This window comes from Puma concolor, chromosome D4, assembly GCF_028749965.1.
Source record: "Puma concolor isolate L17-30 chromosome D4, mPumCon1.1.hap2, whole genome shotgun sequence".
NCBI lineage: Eukaryota > Metazoa > Chordata > Mammalia > Carnivora > Felidae > Puma > Puma concolor.
In genome coordinates this window covers 35001730-35026153 of record NC_141679.1, presented here as the reverse complement: position 1 = coordinate 35026153, position 24424 = coordinate 35001730, and the positions used below count along the sequence as shown (strand labels likewise).

Genomic DNA, 24424 nt, shown 5'->3' with positions numbered 1-24424 from the left:
CTGTAAAAGTGTCCTCAACACGACTGCGCCAAGCAGCAGTGTTTAGATATCTGTGGCAGATGAACATGGGCCACTTGTAGGGGTCATTGACATCTATCCTTAGCAACCATGTGTATGTGTTCACTTTCCAAACAAACAAAGACTAGAGAGAAGATAAATTAATAAATCTTTTGGTGACATGTTGCATATTTTCAGATCATGTTTAGCCTTAGCAACGGTTTCCTGTCATCCCTTAGCAACTTCACTCTAAATTTTGTGTTCCACATAGAACTGTAAAAACAGGCTGGAAGCTCATGTTGTCATATTAAAAGCAACTTTTTAATCTTCATTATCCTTTGCAGCAATTTAAGGTACACAATTATACCACTAATCTGTCTGGCTATCTAAGGAGACTATTTCCTCTTATTTAAATTAAATACCAGCTATGCATTAAAAGTCCTTCACTGAAGTTTTAGTTTTTCTACTTGTTCATTTTCCTTTTGGGTCCCAAAGCCTTGGGAGTCAGACCATTTTTCTTAAAATGGAGGGATGGCATGTTCTACCTGAGACTTTAGTTGAAAGTGAACCACTTAATGGCATTTTTACCTTAGTAGAACTGAAGGAGAAAAACAGAGAAGGTTTGGTGACCTTGAGGTCATCCTGATAATGAAATCCAAGAGAAATATTGAATTTTAACAAAGATATCTACCTGCAAGTGGACAGCATAGACTATCAAATATGCTTTTGGAATTATTTAATATGGATTGGTGTAAGTAACATCAAGTATTAAAAATAAGCTACACCTAATAATATAGGGCAAGTTGCTAGTCAACATTTCTCAAAGAAGAGAGAAAATAATTAATTTTCTCAACAACACAGGGAGCTGCCAGAGTTTTCTGATCCTGGGATACTAAAGTTACATGAGTTTTCTGTAGCTTAGCTGTTTGCCATAGAAACTAACTCTAGATTGATGAAGCAGAGAACCAATTTGTTGTAAAGTTACTGGGAGCTCACAGTATCACCAAGAGGCTAAAGAAGCAGGCTCAGATATAGACAAGAGCAAATGAACTTGGGTAACAGCCAGGATCACCTTCAAATTCAAACTATAGTTCTAATCCTGGCAGGACACTGCTGTTGCTACCCATCAGTACTGGATCCCCAGCTTGTATCCGCTGCTGCTGCTGCCCCAGACTGGGTATTGCCAGTGACCTGAATATTGCTGTCACCAATTCCCGACTCAAAGTCCAGGACATTGGCTGTGTCAAGCTCATTTTCCTGTGCCTTATTACAAAGGAGGGTGGAAAGCCAAGTATCTGGCATTTTCAACTTCTCTGGAAAATGGGTAGTAGAAAATGGATTAGGCCTTCCACCGTAAGGCTAATAAGATTCACAGTTCCCTAAAAGAAGGAAGGAGGTCCAGATGCTGAGTGGGCTAAAAGAATTGCTAAGTGCCTAGTGTATTCTCTAGGGGCAAAGCAAGTCTTCAGAGATTCTCACTTCTCATCTGGCACCTGCTGTTTTGACCACCCAGCACATCTTTCTTCCTTGCTCTAGTTACATCACTCCAATTCTTTAGGGAACTGCCATCTCTGCTACTCCAAGTGTCTTACTAGCCTGTTGCCATCTGGTACATGATTCCAGCTAGAGTTTTCCTAGTCCTCACCTCTCAGCCACAGTGGTCAGTCCATAGATATTCATTTGATCTTACCAGAATGCCTCCACATTTTTCCCTAGGATTTTCCTCATTAAAACCAGCAGGCAGGAGTTCTCTTTCCTCCTTAGTTATGAGGCAGTAATGGTGAAGCCTAGAGCTACCTGAAGCTCTGATTCCAGTTGCACAGAGACAACCAGCTGAGAGAATAAAAACAGCTGTATAGGAAAAAGAAAAAGCAGGAGATGGGGAGAGAGATCCTAATGATGTTTGAGCCTCTGCGTGTACTCACCCATAGCCAGCGCATGCAGTTTGGTTACACGAGCCAATAAACTCCTCTTTTCATGCTCCAGACAGGAGAAATCGGATTTCTGTCACACGAACAGCCTTCTAAGAAATATATTGTCCCTTTTCTGCCAAGACTAAGGAGACCTAGAATAACTTTGTGCATTTTAGAGACTTCTTGTACAAACAATTCTGAAGGAAACGTAAACTTTTATTTACTATTGAGAGCCACTACAGTTGACATTAACTCTTACAGTAGGAGTTTAATTTGGATTCAGGAGCTCTGGTTGTTCCTCCCTACTCTGCTACCAATACGTCCTGTGGCTTTGAGCCCATCTCTCATGGCTTCCAGGGTTTACATAATAAGCACGTATACTGGGAGAATTAGGTGGTCTCAGGGGTGCCTTGCAGTGCTAAATTTCTGTGACTATAATTTTCTGAGTAATTTCTAGTTGTCAATGTATTTACTCATTTGAGTTCATGGTTCCTTGGGGTTTAGTTCTGTTTCCCTATCTTAAAAAGTAAGGGAGGTCCTAGGAAAGTGAATTCATATGGATTAGACTTTTTTTTTTATTTTAATTTTTAGAGAGAGTGAGAGTGCAAGCAGGGGAGAAGGAGAGAGGGAAAGAGAGAATCCCAAGCAGGCTCCACACTCAGAGTGGAGCCCGACTTAGGGCTCAATCCCATGACCATGGGATCATGACCTGAGCTAAAATCTAGAGCCGGATGCTCAACCAACTGAGCCACCCAGGTGCCCCTTGAGGTGCCCCTTGAGTTTGTTTGTTTCTTAATATTACCATATATATTTCCACTTATGCTATGCTTGTTAAAAGTCTTATAACAAATATGATGCATTGGCAAATATTTTTGTGAAATACTTACCATATGCCTAGCAATACATGAAATGTTATTGAGATGCACTTTGCCATCTAAGCATTCTCAATCTAGATAAGAAGACAATAAGTACACTCAGGTAGAACATTTACAAATCAAAATCAGGGCAGTGTGCAGCCATTGTGTGAGAGGGTGGGACCCAGTCTATTTGTAAAGGCTGGTCTCCTTCAGCATGGAAAAAAACAAAAACAAACAAACAAACAAAAAACAAAACAAAACAAAACAAAAACATAAAAATAACAGAAATCTTTTCAGAGGTTCTGAACTCCTAAAGAATGGGTCTCAGCAAGTAACATTAACCTCAAGTTTGCTGTCTATTTTATGTCAAAATTCCTTTGAATTTGGCTTGAAGGGAACATTTAATTCTTTTCAGTGTTTTATTTTAAACAGATATTATGACTGTGATTATGCTTATGTTATAGATAACCCTCCATTCTGTTAAGCTTTTAGAAATTCTAAAATATGTTCTTGCTGCAATGAATTCAAAATACACCATTTAAATCACTTCAAGTACAAAACCATTTTTAAAAAAAAAATTCAGGAACTGTTATTTATGAACATCAGGCTGTGGTGACACCGATTTCTTTATGCAAGAGCATGGTTGAATATGTAAAGTAGCTGGCTAAGATTCCATACTCCAGTATAAATGTTCAGGATTTGTTTTAAAATTTTACACCTTTAAAATCTCTAGGATTTTCTAACTTAATCCATGCTTGTTAAGGAACAATACACCTCGGTGGGAGGAAGAGACCAAGGCATATGGTGTTGCTTTCTTAAGCCTGGCATCAGAAGACTCTGCCAGGCAGTATAGATCATGTGAAAACACCATAGAGTAAAAGTATTCAAGTCTGAGCACCTGTTTTCAGATCCTGGCTTTGCTAACAAATTAATGTGGCCTCCCCCTTTCTAAGCCTCAACTCCACATCTGTGAAAATATACACTTGAGTTTTCTATCTCTTGTGTAGGCTTGAGAAAATTAAATGGCATTACTTAGGAAAACAGCTGTGAGCCTAGCACACAGTAGAAACTTAATAAATATCTGTCTTCTTTCTTCCAATCTTTGAATTTTAGCTTCCTCATCTGTAAAGTAAGAATTGAAAAAATGCTGTCAGGGAGAAAAGATGCATTGGTAAATTCCAAAGTTAGCTAGAGAAGATGTGCTCACCTCCAAACAAAGCCAAGAGACAACACATTTCAGGTGGACACCAGGCAGTCTACCAGCTTTGAGCAAAGATATGGTAACAGTAGTCTGTCCAGAGGGTCAACCATAACAAATAAAAAGAATGTTCAGGGGTGCCTGGGTGGCTCAGTCGGTTAAGCATCCGACTTGGGCTCAGGTCATGATCTCACGGTTCGTGAGTTCAAGCCCCACATCAGGCTCTGTGCTGACGTCAGAGCCTGGAGCCTGCTTCGAATTCTGTGTCTGCTTCTATCTCTGCCCTTCCCCCACTTGTGCTCTGTCTCTCTGTGTCTCTCAAAAATAAATAAATGTAAAAAAAAATTAAAAAAAAAAAGAATGTTCAACACATTGACTTACTGCTACTCTGCAAGTTATCACCCTACAAACAAACATTGAATCAAAAGGTTGTTTGGTGAACATGAAGTCAAGGCACATTGGCTGAATTATCAGAGGTCAGCAGACATTTTCAGTAAAGGGCCAGAGAGTAACTATCTCCAACTTTGTGGATCATGCAGTTTCAGCCGTGACTGCTCAGCTTTGCTGTTGTAGCAGAAAGCAGCCACAGATGATACATAAGCGGATGGCCATGGCTGTGTTCCAAAAACTTTATTTATAAGAACAGGCTGGCAACTGGATTCCCATAGGGCTTAGTTTGTGGACTCCTAGATTACATGGTGAGTGTTATCAAGATAGCACTCTGGGTGCACCTGTTTTCCCGCAGGATTAGAACTACAGAATGGATTTGATATCTGGATCTGGAGGTCATGAAAACAATTCCTTAAGTTCATTCACTGCCAATGTTTGTTTCCCAGCATCCTGTGTTTCAGAAAGAGAAACACTCTTTGTGAATGACACATTTTCTCCAGATATGTAAATAACCTTGATTATGTTCCAGGCCAGGTTTTAGCCAGGAGGCCATTCTACCTATTTAAAGTATAGCTTTGTATGCCTATATATTTATCTAGGTCATTGTATAGAATTTGTATAGCTATGCTTAGATTTTTTTATGTTTGTTTTATAGTTTAACTCTCAAAAAGCAGTTACCTTAGTTTCATATTTTCTACTTTATTATTAGTTTCAATGTTTATTTATTTATTTTGAAAGAGAGAGAGAGAGAGAGAGAGAGAGCATGCGGGTGAGTGGGGGAGGGGCAGAGAGAGAGGGAGAGAGAGAAACTCCAGTAAGAGAATTTCTGCACTGACAGCACAGAGCCCAATGCAGGAGTTCAAACTCATAAACCTTAAGTTCATTACCTGAGCCAAAATCAAGAGTCAGCCGCATAACGGACTGAGCCACCCAGGCACCTTGTATTTTCTACTATGATATTTCGGGAGAGGGAGAAGCTTCTTACCATTATCTCTTTGTACCATTTACAAGTAATACTCATAAAAATATTATAACAAAACTCCTAAAAGTATGTAACACTAAGTAAAGATTCAAACTTTTTGGCAGGGAAAAAAATTTAAATAAAAATGAGAATAATAGTTATCATACACATTGAACAAACATAGAATTAGTCCACTTAAAGAACTGTAATAGTTTTGTACATGTTCAGTTCTGCTGGGCTCTCACTATTTCTTTCAGCTAGTGCTTGAAAGTACAGTGGGGGGCGCCTGGGTAGCTCAGTCTGTTAAGAGTCCAACTTTGGCTGGGTGACAATCTCATGGTTCCTGAGTTCAGGTCCCCTCCTCGCTCATGGGGCTCTGTGCTAACAGCTCAGAGCCTGGAGCCTGCTTCAGATTCTGTGTCTCCCTCTCTCTCTGCCCCTCTCCCATTCACACTCCCTCTCTCTCTCTCTCAAAAATAAATAAATATTAAAAATATTTTTTTAAAAAAGAAAGTACAGTGGAAGGGAGTTCTCTGACAAAAATAAAAGGAATACATCTGGGAGTATGGAAAAGTGACGGTGCAAGCAGCCTAGAGCAAACTGTTCTCTGCCAAGTCCCCAGCTCACCATCTCTCTCTTGCCCCCTTACCTGCTTTCACATGAATAGAGCCTTCTCACCTTCTTCCTATATTTCCAGCCATGCTCTTTTTTGGTCTTTTATTCACCCTACATCCTGTGGCTATTTGGAAATGTTACATGTCCTCAAGAATTTTATATCCAGACATGACACAGGAAGTGAAGATAGAAGGAAAAGAGGAAAAAATGTATTTAGCACTTGCTTTGGGGGGGGTTCCATCGTTTTATACATTTTATAAGCTTTCATCCTCTATCTAATGCTGCGAAGTTATTCACATTCTATAGATGATGAAACAAATTGATTTCTCCAAAGTTACATAGTTTAACCAGCTGCACCATCACACGCACTTACCTCTGAAGTTCTTGGCTTGAGATGTCAGCCAGCCATCAATGCTGGCTCTCTCACTGTGCCCCTAAGGTTCCCTGAAATCAGAACTCCTAAGAAACTGGCCATGGTAAAAAGGACACTTGTGCCACACCTCCTAACTTTTAAATGCTTGTTCTTCTAATCATCTTTGGATTTTTCTGTGGACAGTTTTGTTAGTAAGCTTCAGCCTACCACCTGATAACTCTTTTAAAGAAGGGAAAGACAAAAGGAATCATTCTAAGGATATTTTTACCTTAAACCCTTATTTATGAAGTAAAATTGATGTTACCTGATAAAGACATCTAAGAGCTCAGTTGGCCATGGGGAGAGTAATTTTTAGAGCAGGGAACCCTCTTCCTAGTGCTGAAATTGCAACATGTAAGCATGTTCCATCCATGAATAAGCTAGCTCTGCCATCTAGCATATTTATAAACCTTAATACTTCTGAGAATTTCTTCTTAGAGAAGCTAATCTTAATGGTTGAGTCATTAAGGTCAAATTCACTAATACAAGCTGTTGTCTATATATTCTTTTTTCATGTTGTCTATATATACTTTCTTCATTCTACTGTACTCTTTGTACTCTTTTTGGAATAAAGTGACATCTAAACATACAAGTTAGAGGAGTTTTGTTTTTTTTTTTTTTAATGTTTATTTAGTCTTGAGAGAGACAGACAGACAGAGCATGAGTAGGGGAGGGTCAGAGTGAAAGAGGGACATGGAATCCTAAGCAGGCTCCAGGCTCTGAGCTGTCAGCACAGAGCCCAATGTGGGGCTCGAACTCCCAAGCTGTGAGATCATGACCTTAGCCAAAGTCAGACACCTAACTGACTGAGCCAGCCAGGTGCTCCAGCTAGAGGAGTTTTTGACAAACCAAGTAACACTTCTGGGTTTCAGCTTACTCATCCATAAAATGAAGGTATTTGACCAAATAGTCTCGAAGACCCATTCCAAATGCAAGGTTCTGGGTTCATTTGATCCTGAGATACACATTGTTAGGCTCTCTCATTTGCACTTGGTCTAGCTTTAATGCCAAATACAAAGCACAGAATGAATTACTTCCTGATATTAATGTTTATTAAAAGGACTTACAGTTGTGTAGATGAAATTTTATTTTTAACCCAGTACACAGTCTTGCAGATTGCCTTGTGGGAGCAGAAGTCTTTATGCGTTCGTGTTCAAACCAATTTAACTTTCATTTTTAAGGACAGTTGGAAACATTCCAGTTCTTTGAAGTATAAAAAATACCTAATGGATAAACTTGTTGGCATATGCTATATTCTATGCTTTATTCTTCTCAAACCTTGGGCAGGCTCAACCAAGAGGCATGGGACTCTATCAACAGAATGGGATGTCTATGGGACAGAAGAGAGGGAGAAGGGTAGGAAATGGGGACTAACAGGAGACGAATAAGGAAAATATTAAACAGTTTTCATTCAGTATACACTGTGCTGGGTCTAGGGATAAAACAAACAAACAAGAAACAAAAAACCAAGTAAGACATTTTAGGATTTTCACCTAGGGTCTTTGTCTAAGCTCCACCCACCCACCCACCCCCCTGAGAGTTCCTTATACCTCACACTCAGTTTCCTCTATTATTAATATTACAATGGCACATTTAATTACATTACAATTAATGTTGATATATTAGTATTAACTGATATTTATACTTTATTCAGATTTCCTTAGTTTTTACCTATTTTTTTATATTCCAGAATATCATTCAGGATTCCACATTACATTTAGAAAATATGTATCTTTGGTTCTTCTTGGCTATAAATTAACCACTTATTTCATTTTAACAATTATTTTCCTTTTATCTCAGTATCTTCACTTACTTTATTCGGGTAAGGTGTCTTAAGTCCTTTCTCTAATTATCAGAGCATTAATCAGTTACTCCATTGTTTAGAAATGGCTCTGGAAATCCCCACTTTATACACTGCCAAGCAATTTTTTTTGTTTTAATTTCTGGAAAACTTGCAGGTAATGAGGGACAACTCTACCCAGAGATCAATGAGAACTTATGGTTAGTGAATCAAGGTTTTCTTTGGATGGCTAAAGGGTAAGAATCTTTATTAGTGAGTAAATGAGCTGAAACTCTTAAATCTTATTCAGTTAAGATTAATCTAGTTAAATTTTAAGAGACATACACATATGTGTTGAATGTTTATAATTGCACAAAGAAATAGTTAAGAACATTAACGTTTAAACTGCCTTCATTAGTCTTTACCTCACCTTCTTAGGAAGGGTAAGGATGGGTCTTACCTTCTAATTTTTCTCATTTAATCTGTTCAATTGAGTTATTAAACCATGTATGAAATTGCGCTTGTATATATTTCAGATAGAAGGCCCAGGAAGTCCAGTGCTTTCTATTCCTAATTCAATCATAAAAGCCCTAGCAGCTTCTGAATAAAATATCCTAGAAAATGCAGCTTATTTCCTAATACAGAATATAGCAGAATCAGGTTAAAAAGAATTCCTACAAGGCATTCTTTATCTCCATAGTCATCAGATGCCATTTAGACACATGATGCTCTGTGTAACAAGTTGGGGAAATATAATTAAAAAACAAACAAACATTGGGGCGCCTGGGTGGGGCAGTCAGTTAAGCGTCCGACTTCAGCCAGATCACGATCTAGCGGTCCGTGAGTTCGAGCCCCGCGTCAGGCTCTGGGCTGATGGCTCAGAGCCTGGAGCCTGTTTCCGATTCTGTGACTCCCTCTCTCTCTGCCCCTCCCCCGTTCATGCTCTGTCTCTCTCTGTCCCAAAAATAAATAAACGTTGAAAAAATAATTAAGAAAAAATAAAAATAAAAAACAAACAAACAAAAAATCTTATCCCAACCCAGAAATCCTCTTCAAAAATGTTATGGAGAAAGAAAACACACTTATGATTGAATAGTCTTTAATAGTCATTAAAATCGGGGTGCCTGGGTGGCTCAAACGGTTGAGCGTCTGACTTCAGCTTAGGTCAGGATCTCACAGTTCCCGAGTTTGAGCCCCATGTTGGGCGCTGTGCTGACAGCTCAGATCCTGGAGCCTGTTTCAGATTCTATGTTTCCCTCTCTCTCTGTCCCTTCCCTGCTCACGCTCTGTCTCTCTCTCTCTCTCTCTCTCAAAATAAATAAACATTAAAAAAAGTCATTAAAATCATTAAATAAGTGTCACAACCAATCCACTGAAATTGCAAAGGCAAAAAAGAAATCTCAGCCTTTGGTATAGCCAAGCACATATATCCCATTTGCATCTATGTTTCCACGATAAAACATAACTAATCCTCACGTCAGAGTACTTGACAGAATCATTGGTCATACATCACTACATTTTAACTTTACCTGGTAATTGTGATGGCTATCTGTATTAGCTAATTGACCTTATCCAAGAGAAGAGGTGGGGTAAAGGAAAAAACTCATACCTTTATGGCAAAAAAGAATTGTAGAAATTGGAGCAAAAGGCCCACCAAATTTCAGCTTCTACCTTTGCACAGAAAGAGCAATGGAGACACTACCTCCCTTAATACTGACATTTCCGAGAGATACCTGGTCCTTAAAAAAGATATTCCTAGGTATTTTTAGTTTCTAAAAAAGATACATTTCAAAGAGACAGGGAAAGAACTTACATTTACAAGTTTCTAAGGTAAATATTTTGATAAAAAAAGGTTGGGAAGGGATTAAACCTCTTAGTTTCAACAGGAGGACTTAAGCCTTATATTTTTTATTCCTCTTTGTTCTTACAAAAACCAAGGATTTCTCTTTCCATTCATGAAAAAGTGTTTACTAAGCATCTGGCCATGTGCCAGACTCTATGTTAGGTACTATGAATATTAATATTGGTGGATTGAAAAACAATCTAATCTCAGACTCCAGGAGTTCACCATCCTGGGAATGAGACCCATGGGCCACATGCCACATCAGTCCATTTATAGGTCCTCAGAAGACACTTTTGCTAGGAGGAGAAACATCTGAATAACCCTGGCCCAAACTTCATACTGCACCAGACGCTGAAAGTTCTTGCTTGATTTGGAAAAAGGTACTCTGTGAATATTCCTGCGTATTGCAGTTACTTTCGGCCAGTAAAATAACACTAATTGCATGGTGTTCATGTCTCCTACACTGCCCACCGCACACACTACCATATTCCTTGTTGATTCTTACAACAGCCCTGTGAGATAAGTATTACTTCTATGCCCATTTTACAGATGAGTGCTGTTAGTTGGTTAACTTGCCCCTAGAGAAGTAAATAGGAAACTCACGTGAATGTAGGTTTATCTGACTCCAAAGTACAATGACACTGTAGCTACTGTTTGTGAGTTTAGGTCAGAAGACGGCTAGTCTCACTATTAGCTGAGCTTTATATCTTATACAACTGTGTGCAAGTACAGCAACTAAGACCACCTGGAGTAGGAATGATCCCTCACATTTGCAATGTACTAAACAGTTTCACATCACTTTTGCACATGTTTTTTTTCCACTTTTGTACAAGGTAGGTTTCTTAAACCCAATTTAGGTATTACAAACCTGAGATGCATAAAGGTCAAATAACTTGTCCAACATCAACCTCATCCTTAGTGAGGGAGGAGCTGGGACTCCTCTCTAGATCTCCCAACTAATAGTTATCCATGGCTTGAAATTGGAAAATCTCAAGCTGGACACTTATTCTATGTATGGATTTCTGACAGAGCTATAGAGGTTCCAGAATTCACCTGGAGCCTAATATCTATCCCAAGAGCTGAGCTTGAATAATTAGGAGCTCTGTCAATTCTCGACTGCACCAAGTAATACTCAAGCACTCCTTTATATTTTCCTTTATGTGACTTGTAAATAAAATTCTTTTTGCTTGATATTTCCTGTGGCTAAAGAGTAATGTTTAAGTTTCTTCAAACTTATTTTTACTGTGCTTCCTAGAGAATGTTGCACACTATGTACCCCAAATTGGCCCCTGTTCTGCAGTTTTTATTCAGGTAAAACTAATTGCATTTCCCCAGAGTAAGGAATGTGTAATCAATCCTATTGTTTGATTTCAATGGCTTATTGCTGGGTGGGAGAATTGTTATAGCAGAGGCAATTTAGAAAATCAGGTACAATTGACTCCAGTCAATTTTCATACTGCAGTCCCAACAGGAGAAAGTCATGGTGTTTTTTGCCAGAGATAGTGCAGTCATTAAATGAGACCCACCTGGGTAACTAATTCCCAGAGAGAACAGACGTGTGTGTGTGTGTGTGTGTGTGTGTGTGTGTGTGTGTGTGTGTCTGTACACATGTGCTTGCACACATGCCCACATGTGTTTACACATGAGTGCCTTCAGAATTGCTGCCAATCATAGAAGGAAACAACGATCTTATAAGTGGTTATCTCTAGTATTTTCTGCAAAATAATCACAATCAGAACCATTCCTTTTCAGATTCTCATGGAGCTAGCCTTGAATGTGACATTTGGACCTCCTGTGGGTGTATGTTCTTTTGAAAAAGTTGAAAGGATGCGTTTCTCTGAGAGGTATGGGGAAGCTCAGGAAAACTCCCAGAGCTGACTACCAGAAATCTGGGTTCTAATCTGAACCTGACTATTCCCTTTCCTTAAGTTTTGGGCAAGTAAGCTAATTTTTAAGCCTCTATTTCCTCATCTGTATGTGGAGTTTGGATCAGCTGTCTTCCATGACTTTTCCAGCAATGACATTTGATGTTCCCAACTCTGTCACATCCTTGGCAAAGGAAAGGCTTTATCTGAAAGCACCACGTTGATTACTGCACAATTGTATGGCATGTCTACAGACTATACCCCATGAGCCCAAAGAGGAATAAAGATCAAGGAAGAACAGAAGGAAAGAGTACAGCTGCCTATCCTAGCATACAAGTGCATCTCCATTAGGAACAGATAAGTACATGCACAAGCACTACAGATGGTGGGTGATTAGCACCGTTTTCTCTTCTCAGTGAACGATAATGCAGCCTACATTTCATTAATGTGAAGTGCATCTACTGGTCTGAGAAGTCCCTTACAGAAAGGTTTCCCTTGTGCACTTGACAGAGAGGGAAAAGGAAGGCAGGCTGGAAGATAAGATGTTGACATTTGTTATGAACCAGCTAGGTTTACAGACATTATCTCAATACCCTCACAGCAACACTGAGAAGTAATTAATGCACATGTCATTTGCAGGAAACTGAATTTGGAAAGGTTAAGCAACTTAGCAAGTTAAACAAAAACAACAAAACCTGGTAAGGAGCTGCTATGCAAACCTTGGCCTGACACCCAAGCTCTTCCCAATAGCACATTATATATGCAGAAAATGCCACCTCCTTTCAGTCACATCTATTTTTTTCTAATACCCATTCCCCACCCCTTTTTGTGCATATCTTTTCAGAACATCACCCAGAGGTAGAGAACATTGTCTAGTCCCTGGGGGCATTCAGTATGACTCCATTTCTCTCCCTCATAAACATCTTTACTTCATGACTGCCCATTTTGTCCATATCAGCTTATTAAACACAAGGCCTCACTGTGTTTGGAGAATACTCTTTTTTATTGTTGGGAAAGAAATATCTTTAATAGTTTCAAGGCAGGCTGGTGTTGATGCTGGTAGCTGTGTCAGCACAGAGACAGCAACGGCCGCATCATGAAAAGCAATTGCATTTTTGAGAAGCAGCAGCTTTTTGTAATCTTCATTTCAAAAAGATCACTTTCAGAATGTGGCATTGGGTGGAAATGGATGCAGTCATCATTTTCGGAGGTTTTGCTGGGCTGTGGCAGCTGGGAACTCTTTTCTCATCTCCTACAACCCACAGACCCTCACACAAAACAGGAGGTAAAAATGCCATTGTCCTTAAAATAAAACTTGACTGTGCAGCTACATATTGTAAGGAAATTTTTATGGAGAAAAAAAAAGTTTTTTGTAAAGGAAACATGATCACAGGATTTCAAGTAAAAACTAATCTGATGTTGAAAATAGGTGTTTATCCTTAATAAATAAAAGGGAATAGAAATCTTTACATAAGACAAACAAGCACTGTCCCCTTTAGTAGAATGACCCATTTTCACCTTTCCCATCCCATCATCCTGGTCTTGCTCAAATGCCAGCTACCTCAGGAGCTTTCTCACATCACTTTCTGTGAGACATTTTTCCCACTTCTAATATGTTTTTCATCTGAGTACTTCTTTGGTTGGGCATTTCCTTCCTATTTGTACTCTGGTTATTTGTGCACAAATTTTGTCTCCTTTACTCAGTCTGTAAACTCCTTCAGAAGGAATTCACACTTTCATTGATTTATATATTCATTAAGAAAATGTGGTTTGACAGTCAATTCACTGCCAGGAACCAACTAGGCATTAAGAATACAAATATTAATAAGGTATGTAATAACCACAACCTTTCCTCAGGATCTCACATTCAAGTATGAGAGACATATAAACATGTATGGAAATTGTAATTGAGAATATGCAGGATGCCTGTTGGATCCATTGTATAACCTTCTAAATATTTTAGTACCTTACTGAATGAATGAATGGATGCAGGTTCCACTCTTAAATAATAGTAAAGGCTCTAAAGAGAAACAAGAGATAAAAACTGGTAGAGAAATAAAAAGCTATGACATATGGGTTCTTAGGAGCACTGTGGTCTTAGTAGTCCAAATTAAGTATTCCTGTGAGCCTAAGCCCCTAATCTTTCTTTATCAACTGTTTCCTCTGGCATGAAAAATTTTAAGCATTAAAAACAATCTTAGGGAAGCAGCCAGGTGGAGTACAAAAACACAGCTTTGGAGTCAAAAGAAATAACAGATACAAAAAAGATAATATTAGGCAGTCTGTGATGAATGGCAATTCAGGATGCAGGTACTAAATACTATAGGAAACAATAAACCTGACATTATGCAGGAGAAACTTTATGTGATAGGCATACTTACCAGAAAATGAGAAAAGGTCAAATGCATATGGAGAAAAGGCCAGTCATGGGCCATGTTTTCCAAAGGCAGAAAGATGGGCCATGGAATGGACATCTGTCATTTCTTAGTTTCATGGTTGAAGATTCCTGCCTGGTAATATTGCGGCCTGGTAATATTTTGATGTTAAATACTAAAATGCCATCTAAATTGTTTCATACATTTCTTATAACATCTTTTCCTGTTGGCAGTTTCTTCCTCCTCAATACTGTTTGATTCCTTAGCATGATCCCATGCAGTCTTTGTTTTCTTCCTATTTCCATAACTGATCAATTTATCTTTGTAAAATATCCTCCCCCAACTTCCAAATGTTATTATACTCCATAGTTCAGTTCTTGGCTTTTCATTTGAACTATCAATATATCTACATATCTATACATTTATATCTATATCTATATCTGTATCTATATCGATACCTATCTATTTCTATATCTATCTAGGAAGGTATTAACCATCTTAATAAAATTGAATGTTGAATGCAAGGGGAGCAGTATGATTTCAGGTGATATATGTCTCTATCTCTATCGATAGGTAGATAGATAGATAGATAGATAGATAGGGACATATCACCTGAAATCATACTCCTCCCCCGCCTTGAGTTCAACATTCAATTCTATTAAGATGGTTAATCTAATTTTTATCATTAATTAGACCATTTCCTTCTTGAATTCCACCTCCATTTTACCAGAGGCTTAAGTACATTTATTCCTTGGTACACACTCCTTTATCAGCCTTAGTCAGACACCTGTTCTTCATATTCTTCATTTCATCCAGAGACTAATCATCATCAGAACTCCACTGCCACTGGATATTCCAGGGCTCAAAAACTTCTCTCCACAAAACAGGTTCTCCCATCAAATTCCTTACTTCTACTGATTATATTGTCATTCTCCCTGTCTCCCCAGTTTACAATATCAAGCATATTTGATTTCCGCCTCTTTCCATCTTCATGTCTACTCACTGGATTTGATTATTCTGAAAGTCTTCTTGTAATGTCTCTGGCATTGAGAACAATCTAAAAAAACTATTTTTTTCAGCAAAAGTAATCAGACACAAAAATTTATTGTCACGCCATCTCTCCCACATTGCCACCTGCTTCATTCGGCTCTGTCCCCTCCTCCTCCCTTTGTGTAGGTTATCATTCCCTGTATGTCTAATCTCTAGCCTCCTCTAACCAGTCACCACTTTGTGGCCTGATTACTTTGCTGAAAATTACATATTTAATAAACCCAGCCTCCTTATAATTACTTAGCAACTTGATGCTGTCCAACAGAAATATAAATCAAGTCACAAATGTGAGCTATGTGTGTCATTTAAATTTTCTAGTAGCCACATTATAAAAAGTAAAAAACAGACAGGTGAAATTAATTTTAATAATGACATTGAAATCACACATGTCAATTTAGACTGAATACAGTTGAAGTGCTCAAAAACTCTATGTGGCCAGTGACTACCATGTTGGACAATGGAGCCCTGCTGTATATCTTGTACCTCTTGTTTACATTTTTTTGCTTATGCTCTCAGCCTTATATTCCTCCTTTTTTCAACAGAATGAGTTCCTGATAATATCTCAAGGCTCTCCTAGCTTAAGTTCTAACTCTCCTGGGTAGATTTCCCCAACCACCACAAGACTATGATCTCATCTCATGAGATGTAATACCAGGCAGCTGGCATGTCCTATGTCTGTCTTTTGTAATTAATGCATGAGAACTGCTTCATGGCCAGATTGTCAGTATCCCAAGGGCTGATACTTCTCTCTGTCCCTCATAGCACTTAGCAGAGTGCTTTTCAAAGAGAAGGCACAGTAAATATTTGTTGATGGAAAGATGATAGTAAAATGTTACAGTAATTTTATTATACAAATAAGTTTTATTAATCACCACTCTCATATTATTTACCAAGTGGCTATAATACCACACTATGCTTTCAGTGATTTCATTATAAAGTTAACTTTATAGGTTTCAGTAAAGATTTATTTTCCAAACTGTAACACTTATTCTGTTTTAGGATAGATGAAATGTCAGAAATAGGATAACACACAGTAAATGGAAAGTCAAGTAAAACCAGTATAATATTAACTCTGTGATTTATTTGTATATGGAGTGATGAGAATATTGATAGCTGAAAAATAGTGAGCATAATAGTATTATGGAAGACATAATTTAGTGAGTTCCAACAAATATTGTCTGATTATCTTATCAGTATGGAGGAATTCTCAGAAACAAATTTAGAAAATTTAATAAAGAATGTGTTGGAAAAAGTGATTTGATAAGGGATCTCCAACATCAGTTTGTATAGGGAGGTTTTGTACAATTACTCCATAGAAAAGTTTAAAGGCTGTGGCAAATGCGTTATCAGGGAATAATAGATACAATGGTAGGTTATATGTTTAAATATACAAGGAACACTTAGTGAGGTTTCACACAAAGAATTACTCACTAAAGTAATGAATCCTGGTGTAGAGGGTAAAGAAGTTGAATGTGGCTAATATTTTCTTTATTGTGAGGGGTGTGCTTATATTACTAATATTTCATATAAGATAGAAATTGCCAGTAGGCCAAATGGTGGTTAGTTTGAAGGACATGACTTATTAACATATTATAAAAATCTAGGGTAAGTTTGACAAAGCAGATCTTACATAAAAGTGTAAAATAAGTGAAATCTTTACATAGAAGGAACTCAAACTCTACCATAGCCAAATACCCTATTTTCCCATCAACCCTATTCACTCCCAGTTATTACCCACACTGCCTCCATTTTATGTGACAGAACTTTTCAGAAGTATTCTGATTTTATTGAGAGCACTTGAAGCTTAAAGATTTCAAGATATAAATATATGGTATAATGGCATTAGGGAAGCTAATGTGGTTGAAAGCCCCACATCAACTCTTAAAATTATACTATAATCTTCCTGCAAATAAAACTGATGCTAAAGTCCAAAACTTATAATATTTATAAAAATAGTTTAGAAAAAATTGCTTCCTAAGCTCCATTAATAGTTTTGGAACTCCTAGATGACTAAAAACAAAATCACAATATTTGTACAGTGTATATGCATCTGTAAGGATTTGTTTTCCATATAACAGCTATTGTCAAATGGGTAAAACCTAAGTTGAAAATTTATGAGTGGTATATATATTTATTCTCATAACTAAGGTTATTGTTTACTTAAATGTAGACAAAAAGTCTGGGGACTTTTAGGCTTAGGTTTGGGGAGGTCAGGGAAAAAGCAAATTATATCCTGGTCGACAGTTACATTTGGGGAATCCATCTGAAATAGTGGAGATGTGGGTAGTAAATGTGCTGGACAAGATTCATGATGTATGCCAGAAGCTATGGAGCAAAGCCAAAATACAACCTGAAATAGTGATGGGAAGAACAATCACAGCAGGTGCCAAAGCTAAGGATAGAGTGTGGATTATCCAGTCAAGGGGACAAGCCATAAAAGGGAAAACAGAAGTGGATACTCAAGCAGATGAGTCTCAAATCAGCAAAAGAAGTAGTTCAGGAGTTAAGTCCTGGAGAGAGACAGTCCTTCAAAGAATGTCACTTGAAGCCTTTGTTTGTTTGTTTGTTTGTTTGTTTGTTTGTTTGTTTTGATTTTGCAGATAGGACTAAAATATATGAGTAGTAAGAGAGTCTGGCTTAAAGAAAAGGGGTGTGGAGCATGGGATAAGTAGAAAATGGAAAGCTATAAAGATTTCTGTTACTTATAGCTATTATTAAAATAAAGCAATTTGAATTCCAGACATCTATTCTTAAATAAATCTATTGAGTCTTGTAAATGCTTCTTCAGCACTAAAATCATTGCAGAAAACTGGCACATTGCCTTAAGAAAAGAAATGCAAACAAACAAACAAAAATCAAGAGTAATAATTAACTTTGGGTTTAAAAGGTGAAAAACCATCATTACTACAGGCAGCAACAAAATGTAGAGAAAATAAAACTGAACAGAGTCTGAGTAGGAAACCACTCAGTAGCTGGTTTGTAGTATAATATTTAGGCCAAAACAAAACAAAACAAAAAAACAAAAACAAAAAGACACAGTTTCCTAAACTAATTGAATTAATAATCAACTTAACCTTTATTTCTTCCTCCTCCTCCTCTTCTTCTTCCACCTTCTCCTTGTCATCTTCCTTCATCATCGTCATCATCATCATCATCACCTCTTACTTTACAATGGTCAACACCTTCAAATGACTACAAAGCCTTATACAATCTATGACCTGACCTACAACCTCTTCTCCCATCCCTGTAATACCAGGCTTTTCCTGGCTCATTATGCTATAACCACAGTGGACATGTTTGTGTTCTTCAAATGCTAAACTCTGTTTCTATGTCAAAGACTTTGCACACATATGTCATTTCTAGAGGTCTTCACTTCCTTCTTTTTCCATGGCTGTTCCTTCTATTATTCAGGTCTGACCTCAATTATCACCTTTCAATAAGATTTTCCTAACTACTCTATTCAGCATTTCCCAACACTGCCTATACAGTATTTTGCTTAATTTCTTCATGGCATTTAGCTATATTTGAAATCATTAATTCATCTTGTCTGTCTGTTCATCTATCTATCTACAGTAGTTGTTTATTACCTATGTTACCTATTAACATATAATCTGTATCAGAGCAGAAACTTTGGCTTTTTCTTCTTCCAACTGTAATGCCTAATGTCTAGAACTTGTGGTAGATATTCAAAAATGCATCAAAAAAATCAATGATTTAGTTAAGTATTAAGTGTTGAAATCCCTTTTATTTTTGAAACTCAGGACAGCTGTGAGAAAGAAGTATCATTTCCTTTATTATTTATATTTTATTGAAAAAGAGATTGACTACCTTATGAAATTAGTTGACTTGCCAGAATCATGTGGCAAGCAAATATTTCTACAAAGCTATTTTTGCCCACTACAATATCTTCCTTACCTACATGCGAATTATTGGGAAGTTTACATAAGATAATGAACAGAATTTAAAGCACTACATTAATGTAGGACATACATTTTATTTCAGTTCTCATAAATATGGCACACTTATTTGCTAATCACTAATAAACATCTGCTGGCTTACAATCTTTGGAGCTACATGAATTCCTAAGTTTCTTATTTTTATTATGGAATAAGAATGCTTCAGTCAGAGTCTAGGGAAGTTTACATAGGAATACACATTTGTATTGAATTCCCTTGAGATTATATTTGAGATTAGCTGCTGACCTCAAAGAAGTCACTTTCTTTGCAATGATGTCAACACCAACCTCAGTGAAGTCACAGTCTATGTAATGACATCAAAACTAAAACAAAGCATTAAGTGCCCTGGGTGAGTACAAGGAAACCTTACACAAAGATGAAACTGCAGGTTGGCTTTTGACTTAACCCTCCCTACACCAGTAAGTCCTCCCTCTTGGGTGGACTTGAATATGTCAAGAAAAATTTAGTTTTAGTTCACAAGTTTCAAGAGAAAGTAAAACATAACTGGCATAATAGCAAATAAAAATATATTGATGTAAACAATCTAAAATTTTTTGCAAGGGACTAAACAGCAATAAAATAAATTCAACATTGATTCAAATTTGAATGAAAATGGGGTAATAAAAAATGAAGCATAAAACTGAACTTAAATTCATTCATATACTTGTAATCACTTTTGTATCTCAGTAAACTGAAGAAAGCTGTTTCTCTTGGCTTTAGGATGAATCTTAGTATATATTAATCCTGGAAACATTAAAGTCATCATCAGTCTTCTTAATAAAATCTTTATGTTTATAGTTAATACTTTAATATATGAGTTAATTTAAATGATTATGCCAAAGACGTGTGCTCCAATATATAACAATGAATTATAATAAGCATTTCAGAAACTAAAAAACTACAAATAAAAGACAGGAAAATTTTTTCAACTCACCTGGTAACCAAATTAATTAAAACAATTAATGATGCAGTTTTATTTATAAAATTGGCAAAAACAAAAACACTGAAGTATGACAATATTTACTATTAGCTTCAGTGTGAGGAAGGAGGTACTCATATCTTGCTGGTAGGAGTGTTATATATTAAACCTTTTTGGAGTGAATTTGGCAATAGGTATTATAAAATGTATAATTTGATATGCAGGCTTGACTGAATCCAGGATTCTTCCTAAGGAAATAATCATGTTTCATGCAAATATATGGCCTTGAGGATGTTTATCACAGGGTTGCTTATACGAGAAAAAAGAACTGACAACAGCCTTTTTGATGGGTCTATCAAATTATGTTTCATACATAAAATTAAAATTTAAAATAACTATGCAGTACCTAAAAATGTTGCAGAAAAACAACTCATATTATTTAAAAATATTCATGGAAAAATAAATAAAAAATAGAAGCAACATGGTGCCATTTCTGAACTTATAAAATATATATTTGTACATAGAAAACAGAATGGTTATATACCAAAAAAGTCAATAGCAGTTGTCTCTTGGTGATAGAATTATGAATGAATTTTTTGTCTTTTTTCATCAAAGTTTTTTACAAATTCTCAACAGTGAATATTAAGTTATTTTTGTAAATAGGAAAATGTGTATTAGTTTTATGAAAATAAAAACTAAGTAGTTATAAAATTATGATTAATGATTTAATCTTGCACAAAGGTGAGATAATGAAAAATGGGTAATATCGCAGGAAATAGAGAAAAGAAGAAAAAATCAAACTATAAAATTAGAAATGTAGCTAAGTATAAAGAGAGAGATGGGAGAGATAAAAGACCATATTTCAGAAATATGTTTCAGTTCAAGGACTATAAGAAGGTACTAGACTTTTCATTTTTACTGTGTATGCCAAAAATTCACACTCAGCAAATTGTACATGATTTTTTTAAATGTGTGTTTCTTTCATTTATTCTCTTTCATCAATACCTGAAGAGTTGGTATTATTTCTTTCTAGGTGCTATTAATGACTTGGAAAATTCTAAATGAAATTAAACATAGTTTAATTAAATTAAATTAAATCCACTGAGTATTTCTTATGTGTAATATCAGGTGCCACCATTAACCATAATCTTTCATAATTATTATTGTACTGGTGTTCTTTCTGCAGTCTGTAGTACTTTGTACAGAAGGCATTTCTGTGCACTTTATCACATTTATTCTCACCAAAACTCTTGAAAGTATTGTATTATTTTCAGTTTACAGATGAAGAAACAAAAATCTAGCAAGTTTACATGACTCCCCAACATCCCAGCAATGCTCAAAACAAATGGAAAACTAACAAAACCAAGTCTACCATGAATCATTCTTAAACTGAGTATTACTTTGGGAACACCATTCCATACCAGCCATGAAATTCCTGTTTTATTTTCTTTTTATTATAATAAACTGTAATTCCAAAATTATTCACTCTATTCCTACAATTGATCTCTGAGTATGTATGAGCTGCTTATTATAGAGCATCACAGTACAGAATTTCCAGCTACTTTCAGCCAAATTATATCACAGTTTCTTTTCCCATATTCCAAGCACATGTTTCAAAGACTGAGTGTTCAAGATCTGCAGATTATTTTGACTTCTTTTTAAGAAATTTAGCAAAGCACCATTCTTCACTTCCAATTTGATTTAGAAAGTATATATGTAAGAAAGTATATATCAATACTATTTAAAATACGTACTTTAGGTGAGATGATTAAAAATATCTATTAAATAAGCAATTAGAGATCCAAGAGCATTTGAAGTTAATTTCAAGATTAAACTGGAGGCAGATTATTTTACTACTATGATATTTTCTTTTTGTTTTCTATCTATATTGAGGACTTTTAAAGATGAAATCAGAAAGTAGACTCTAATGAGCATAAGAAATAATGAAAATTAGCCTCTGATTCATTGAACTCCTTTTTACCCTTGTTCTGGTTATTTGGAGGAGGGAAGAAGGATGTATACATCAAATAGATAGGCCATTTAGCACCCTGACTCTGGATTCCTTTATCTATTCCCATTCAATGTCACTTGCCTCCATTCAATGGCAGCCATCTGCTCTCATCTATAGGCTAGCAATCCTCAAAATTATTTATATAGCTCAAACTTTTCCTCTGAGTTCTAGAAAACTTTACCCAACTTAAAATTTTCATTTGGTTGTCTCAAAGACATTTCACGAGTAATATGTCTAAAATGGAACTCTTCTAGTCTCTTCAAATTTAATATATTTCCAATCTTCACTCTCTCAGGAAATGGCAGCACCATACATCTAGTTGCTAACGCCACAAACCTAGCCATCATCCTTCGTTCTTTACTTTGTCCTACCTTTACACAAACGACTTTTCTTTCTACTATCTCAATCATCAATCAATCCAGCATCCTTTACCTCCACTTCCAATATGGTAGTCCAAATTTCCTTAAAGAATTTCATTTCCATTTCCAATCATCCTTTCCCCAACCTGCTCCTAACACAGCAGTCATATAATCTTTTAAAACAAAAAATGCAACAATAACAACTTCCATTAATTGTTCCAAAGGATTAACTATGCATTTCATGTCCTATTTGTTAAATATATTTTTTTTTTTTTCAAAAAATTTTTTTTTTAATGGTTATTTATTTTTGAGACAGGGAGAGACAGAGCATGAACGGGGGAGGGTCAGAGAGAGAGGGAGACACAGAATCCGAAACAGGCTCCAGGCTCTGAGCTGTCAGCACAGAGCCCGACGCGGGGCTCGAACCCACGGACCGCGAGATCGTGACCTGAGCCGAAGTCGGACGCTCAACCGACTGAGCCACCCAGGCGCCCCTGTTAAATACATTTTTACAGACATCCATTTATTTCTTTAGAGCTTTCTTAAGTTATGGTTGACACATAATATACTGTACATGTTAAAACATAGAATTTAATGTTTTGACATATGTATGTACTTATAAAGCTATCACAACAATCAAGATAACAAATATATATGTCAACTCCAAAAGTTTATTTATGGCCCTTGTAATGCCTACCTCCTCCCTTCCCTGCCCACATCTGTAGATAACTGATCTTCTTATATCACTCAAGCTCAGTTGGCAGTTTTCTAGAAACTTACAGAAATATATTAATACTTCCACTTACCTAAACTACTCATATAGAGTCCAAATTATTGGGGCACCTGTGTGGCTCAGTCTGTTGAGGGTCAGACTTCAGCTCAGATCATGATCTCACAGCTTGTGGGTTTGAGCCCAGCATTGGGCTCTGTGATGACAGCTTGGCCTGGAGCCTGCTTCGGATTCTGTGTCTCCCCCTCTCTCTGCCTCTACCCATTTGCATTCTGTCTCTGTCTCTCTCAAAAATAAATAAACATTAAAAAAATAGAGTCCAAATTATTGTTTCCAATTTCACTCTTCCAAAATGAAAAACAAACAAAAATAAGACAGGAACAAAAACAAAGAAACAGGTTTACAGGTTGAATGAAAATTATTGGGAAACGTCAGCATGACTACCCAGTTTGGAGAACGGCTTATGAAATTTCTTAAACACTAATCATACTTTAATAGACTTGTATTTTTTTTCAACCCTAATTTAAATATGTATATACTACTACTAAATGTCCACATTTTAATTAAAATTTTAATTAGCCCTTTCCTCAGCCCAGTTGTAAAGTATAGATTTGTCTCTTTTCTTCACATGATAATCTCATACTTTGGAAGAGTCTGTCTTCTAAAGATCTTGTGATGTTAGTTAAAGCACCTGAATGGGCTTTGTGTATGTTTACCAAAGAACCAAGTCTTAACAAAAGTCTACAGTGCAAGGAATATTTCATTTTGTAAGAATTTTTTATAGACTTTTTCAAAAGACATTTGTGTGTTTTTAATTTAACAATATTTGATGCTTATGAGTGTTATTCATTTAAAATTGTGATTACAAAGTATATTAAACTAATATTCTAAGGTTATCATTCATTTTTACAGAGTAATCATAGCATGTTTCCTTTCTTCTTTCTTTAAAAGTGATATTTTCCATTGCTCTCTACAACAATGAATATGAAAGCAAACACCAAAACACAACTAATTTCAGTTCTTTTTGGAATTTGACATTTTTCACTACCTAAGTAATATAAACATGTATCACCTAAGTAAGCAGTATTTTAATAGCATCATTTTCACAACATTTTAATTGTTGTCACATTTCTTCTTTGTTTAGGAAGACAGACATCTGGTAAACAGCCGTGGGATCTAAACAAGTAAGATTT

General features: G+C 36.4%; 1 protein-coding gene across 1 annotated transcript in view; it reads left to right on the top strand.

The window, feature by feature from the left end:
* Positions 1-24424, top strand: part of PTPRD (protein tyrosine phosphatase receptor type D) — a 2237777-nt gene that overhangs the window by 1526440 nt on the left and 686913 nt on the right. Inside the window, exon 10 of the mRNA XM_086685253.1 lies at positions 24376-24415. The gene's annotated coding sequence lies outside the window, so the exon portion shown is untranslated. The remainder of the gene's footprint in view (positions 1-24375; positions 24416-24424) is intronic.